General features: G+C 36.3%; 2 protein-coding genes across 2 annotated transcripts in view; one reads left to right on the forward strand and one right to left on the reverse strand.

Moving 5' to 3' along the window:
• The window catches only part of Cmss1 (cms1 ribosomal small subunit homolog), a 298,143-nt gene that overhangs the window by 17,686 nt on the left and 275,129 nt on the right, over window positions 1–5,328 (forward strand). The gene's annotated exons all lie outside the window — the stretch shown is intronic.
• LOC119825435 (filamin A-interacting protein 1-like) overlaps window positions 1–5,328 on the reverse strand; it is an 88,843-nt gene that overhangs the window by 10,280 nt on the left and 73,235 nt on the right. The gene's annotated exons all lie outside the window — the stretch shown is intronic.

A 5,328-nucleotide genomic window follows, 5' to 3' on the forward strand; every position in this document is an offset into this window, starting at 1 on the left:
TAGCAATACAGAAATTTCTATAGCTGTGAAATTCCTACTTCAGACTGCAAAACAATCAGAGGATTTGTTAGAAGTAGCTTAGCATGTACTTCCTTCTAGAGATCCTGGTTTGATAGCACTGGGGGAACTTAGTGTTGGCATAAGGGGAATCACATATGGATGTCTTGGTTTAACTTATTTACACATGGATCATAAGACTGTTTGCTGTGTTTGGAAAGTAGTACGGTGGCAGAATGCTTGTATTGAATTTAGGAGGTCCTGGGTTTAATAGCCAATACCACCAAAAGAAGAAAAATGTGGTTTTGCCCAGTTATATTTTTTTATTGCCATTTCTTCTTTGGATGTCATGAATACCTCATGTCTACAGCCATGGTGCTGTAAAAGAGAATTATGGGGACCTTGCAAGTAGGATTCCTATAGTCTTGATATCATTTTGCAAAGGCATAGGCTAAGCATCCCTAATTTGAAAACTTGAAATCTGAAGTGCTCCAAAACACAAATCCCTTGAGCACTTATATGACCCTACAGGTGAAAACTTCATACTCTACAACTTAATTTTGTCTATAAAATTATCTTAAAATACTGTACAAAATTATCTTTAGGTTAAATATATATAAGATGTATATGAAACATAAAAGAATCTCATGTTTTGACTTTGGTTCCATCTCCAAGATATCTTACATGTATGTGTGTTTTGAATATTCTTAGGGAAAAAAATCAAATCAAAAATCTGAAACACTTCTAAACATTTCTGATGGTTTTATACCCTGTGTAGGAATTCTATTATATATGTAAAGATGCATTCCTTATAAAGTGATGTCCTTCTAGCAAAGATGGTAATGTTATTTTGTTGTTGTTGTTTTTTGAGGCAGGGTTTCTACTAGTTCTTGTAGACACAGGTTGGCCTCGAACTCACAGAGATCCACCTGCCTCTGCCTCCTGAGTGCTAGGATTAAAGGTGTGCACCACCACTGTCCAGCTTGGTAATGTTATTTTTACCCATAAAGAACAGTGGCATCATCTTGGGAAAAGTTCTGCCTTTGCTTGCTTTTGTTTCATTGGATTTTTTTTTGTTTGTTTGTTTGTTTGATTGATTGAGACAACATCTTGCTATGCAGCCCTAGCTGTCCTGGAACCCCTGCCTCAGTCTCCTGAGTGCTTGGGTGGGCGCACCAGTCGACTCAGTGTGTTTAGCTTGCCATTACCTGCCCCTGCCCCTACAACAAATATTTCTAGCTAAGACTGCTATGGCTTTTAAATGGAAAAAAGAACTTGCTGAACTACTGAAATATGTGGCAGAATTCTACAGTTCAAAAAGATAATGAAATAATGAGACTTTGAGTAAGATGAAATTTGGTTTTGAAGCAGGGACTCAGACCAATGAAAGAAAGTAGGAGCTTCTCAGTTATATGTAAACCTTGGGGCTGAGGAGACAACTCAGTTATGAGCACTGCATGTCCATATGCACACAGAGACACGGGCACACACAACATTAAGAAAATGATCATCAAAATCAAAAAGATCAATCTTTAGTCAGCCCCTCATGGGATAGTGCATCACTCTGTCTCCACATATTTCATATGAAGCTTTTCCAGCATCACTTCCTTTAATCTCCTGGGTTTGGGGGCATGTCAAAGTAAATGAATGAAAGAAAATTATGTAATCTCACACACAAACTGTCTTCCTCTCTCCTTTTCCACACAAATATATGTTTATCACAGATACATACAGTGTATAAGAAACTTAAAATTAAAGCCAAGGATTTGTTTTATATATATATATATATATATATTTGTCTTATATATATATATATAAAATGTTATAGAAAAAGAATCCTTTAACTTTAGATAGCAAGTAGTGACATTTATAATAAACTGCATTTGGTTTACTAATGAGAAGCTACCAAAGTTAATTTTGATGTTTATGTGTTAGTTATTTCACTCTCCTAAAAGAGAGAATCCTTAGAGTTTCTGGAAATTTGTAGTCAATAGTGGTTAACCACCTAGGAGGCCTGTTTGTAGTTGAGATCAGCAACAGATGATAAAATGATGATTTGCGCATTGTAATCGTAGAGCACATAGGGCTTTTATCGCAAAGAATTGCTATGGATCACATAAAAATTTAAAAAAAAAAAAGGAATGCTTGTAACCAGTTGACCTGATGGCCAGCTAGAACTTCCAAACTCTTACTAGTTACAGTATGCCAAGAGTGGTTACCCCCTCCCCAGATTGCTTAGGTCATTCACATGGATGATGAGAAGAATCCCCTGGTTGGTCCTCTCTATCTCTTTCCCCAGTGCTTTGAAAATAAGTTTTCTGTCTATGCCTTTATGTAACAAAACCAGGAAGGTTGTTCTTGAATTCTTCCTAGTTTCTGTTTATAACTTGTGCTTAGTTGATTGATACCCTTCAGAGATCACATGTGCCTCCCTGGTTTAGTGGCTATACAAAGAGCTCTTGCAGCTCTCTCTTTACATTGTCTTCTTTGAGGACTGCAGTGATCTGTGTAGTTTCTTTTAGAGTTCTAGCCCAGCTTGACTTAAAAATAGCTTTGAAAACAGTTAGACCATCATGTATTTTGTAATACAGTTGGGTCTCTGCCGATTCCCAAGACAAATGTGTTTAAACAGAAGCTTTCTCATTCATCATCAGCCTCAGCTTTCATCCACATTTACTTAATGGTGATGCAAGCCCACAGCCTTGGTGTTGCAGTCCATCACCATGGAAGTGTTTCTGTCAACAGATCCTTGCTTTGCAAAATAAAATTGATTTTACAGGGGAAAGGAAGCTACCTTTTACTTTTGAACGATCTTTTCAGTGTGCCTGAATGTCTAGATGAACTTCATTTAAAATCGGGAACTGGCAATAAAATTGAGTACACTAAAGTAACAGTTAAGAGTGTGGAAAGTAACTGGAAAGGGGAAAATGCTGATTAGCTGCTTTGAAGTCATCCTTTTAGAATGTCACTTGGGAACTAGGTTTGTAATTTAAAATGTTCCTTTAAAGGCTATATTCTCCGCTCAGAGATGTGGAGCATTCTCAAGGGCTACTAGGAGTTAGGTGTCACAGTGTCTATTGGGGGCCATGTTAGGGGACCAACAAGCAGCATTAGAACTCATGGAATATGACTTGATGTTTGGCAAGGACACACTCAGTGAGCTTTGGAGTCCTGAGGACCTCATGCTGTTACTGAGCACAGCTCTGATTGTTGCCTTTGTGGTCACCATATCTCTCATAATCTGTGGTTGTATGAAAACTTTCCGGGGGGTTTATTGCCCCTCACTGGGCAGTGTTACAGATACTTAAAATAATAGTGATTGACTTTTTCCAAGCATTGCAATGATTCAACCACCACCCTTAGAAAGAATTTACACATGTAGAATTGTTAGTAAGGTTAGGTTAAGATGTTATTGTTAATGGCTTTGAGTTAGAAAATCTTGGGGAACAATTTAAAGTTTAGTAAGGCACATAGTTGAGGGACTCCGAGGTCAAAAAATAAGAATGACAGCCTGGCTATTGCTGTCTAACATATCTTTCTTGCTAGAATGAATTGGTAATCAAAGGTGATGATTAATTTCTTGTATCCATTTCTACCTTCAGATTCCTGAATTAAAAACTGATAAGTGGGTATATATGTACCTTGAGTATTTAAAGTAGAACTGAGTGGTGGTTTTTCATATATAAATGTTTAGATTTCTTTTAAGATTTTTCTTTATAAGGTTATCTTTTGAGATAAATAATAAAGTGATCCTTTCTTTGCTAAATGCAGTCTGCCAGCAAAAGAACTGAGAAAAATACCTTGCTTGCTTACACTTTGTTAATCTATAACATGTTGCTTGGACATAAATGTATGTGAATTCTTGGTATAATTTGTTTTTCACATGAAATATGTAAAATATTTAATCATGTAAGGGAAATGAAAATCCTGCTTTTTAACTTGTATTTGTTGTAATCATTGACTTAAAAAATAGAATGTATCCACATTGTAATTTTTATACTACTTGAAAGACTTTGCTGGCGTATATAAACCATAAAGAAAAAAGTAAAGTTAGTTAGAAGGAAGACACCAAGAGAGACAGAAAGGAAACATCTGAGTAGAAGAACAGAACAGAAAAAAAATTAGAGTAGAACAAACAACAGAATAATAAAATGAAGAACAAAACTTTGGCCCTTAGAAAAATCCTTGTGTATCTGTTTGTCTGTCCAGTAGTCACCTGCTCTGTGTCTCCTCTTCATTTCCTCTAACCTGCTGAAGGCTTGCCATTCATCAGCACTCAGGTGAGATCCTAACCTGTTTGAGATGTATGTGTGTGTGTGTTTCCCTCTTTTCCCAGCTCCAGGGAGTTAAGTTTTGCCCCATTTGCTGCCCCCAGAGAATTAAATTTTATTCCCTCAGATAGAAATGCTAATTTGAGTGATTAGTTCACTAACTCCATGAACTAATCCTCAAGTAATCCTTGAATCGACCCCCTCAATCCCCAAACTGCTGAAGGCTGGTCCTCAGAGCAGCCATAGTCTAGGAGGCTTGGCTAAGTTTTTTCATGTACACTAGGAATGGCATAACACCTACAGAAGAAGTCGCATTATTACTTGGCCTCTGCTGCCACGCAGCATGATTATTTTTTAAAACTTGTGCTCCTAACTATCTGTAGCTTTTACTTGCTTCTTGAGAGGACTTTCAGAAATATAAATTGTATGTTTCTGATTGTAGCCTTACTCACAAGCAGGGTAGGGCAGCACCCACATTAAGTAATCCAAACTGTTTTGGGAACCAAATAACACAGAACAAGAATGACACTTTTGTTTTGAAGCAGAGTGCTCAGAAGTTTATGTCATAGTGGCTGACTCCAGATTTAGATGTAATATATGCTTTATGGGAATTACAGTCTGTTGGAGAAATGTAGTCAATCCTTGATAGTCAAGGTAACCTTGTATTTCCAAATGTGCTTTCTGGCTTCCTGCACATTCCCAAGCTTTTAACATTAGCTTATATATGTATTCACTAATAACAAATTATTTAATATTATTTTATCCTGTTATCTGCAAACATTTACTGACTTCCTAATAGCCTTCCATTGAGCACCAGGAATATTAAGATACATATCAAGAATGGCATTAAGCTAGCCATAATTATTTTGGTTCATTTTAAGTTGTGGAGATAAAATTTTTATTTATTTGAACCACTCTTGCCTTCTCTAATATGTGACAAGAACTATATATTGACAAATATGTTCTGCTTGTTTTTTTTAAGGATAATTAATGGGCATTATAAACAGAAAATAAAATGATATTTTACATGCAGATATATAACAAAATGATCAAATGGAAA

Source organism: Arvicola amphibius, chromosome 10, assembly GCF_903992535.2.
Source record: "Arvicola amphibius chromosome 10, mArvAmp1.2, whole genome shotgun sequence".
Classification (NCBI taxonomy): Eukaryota; Metazoa; Chordata; class Mammalia; order Rodentia; family Cricetidae; genus Arvicola; species Arvicola amphibius.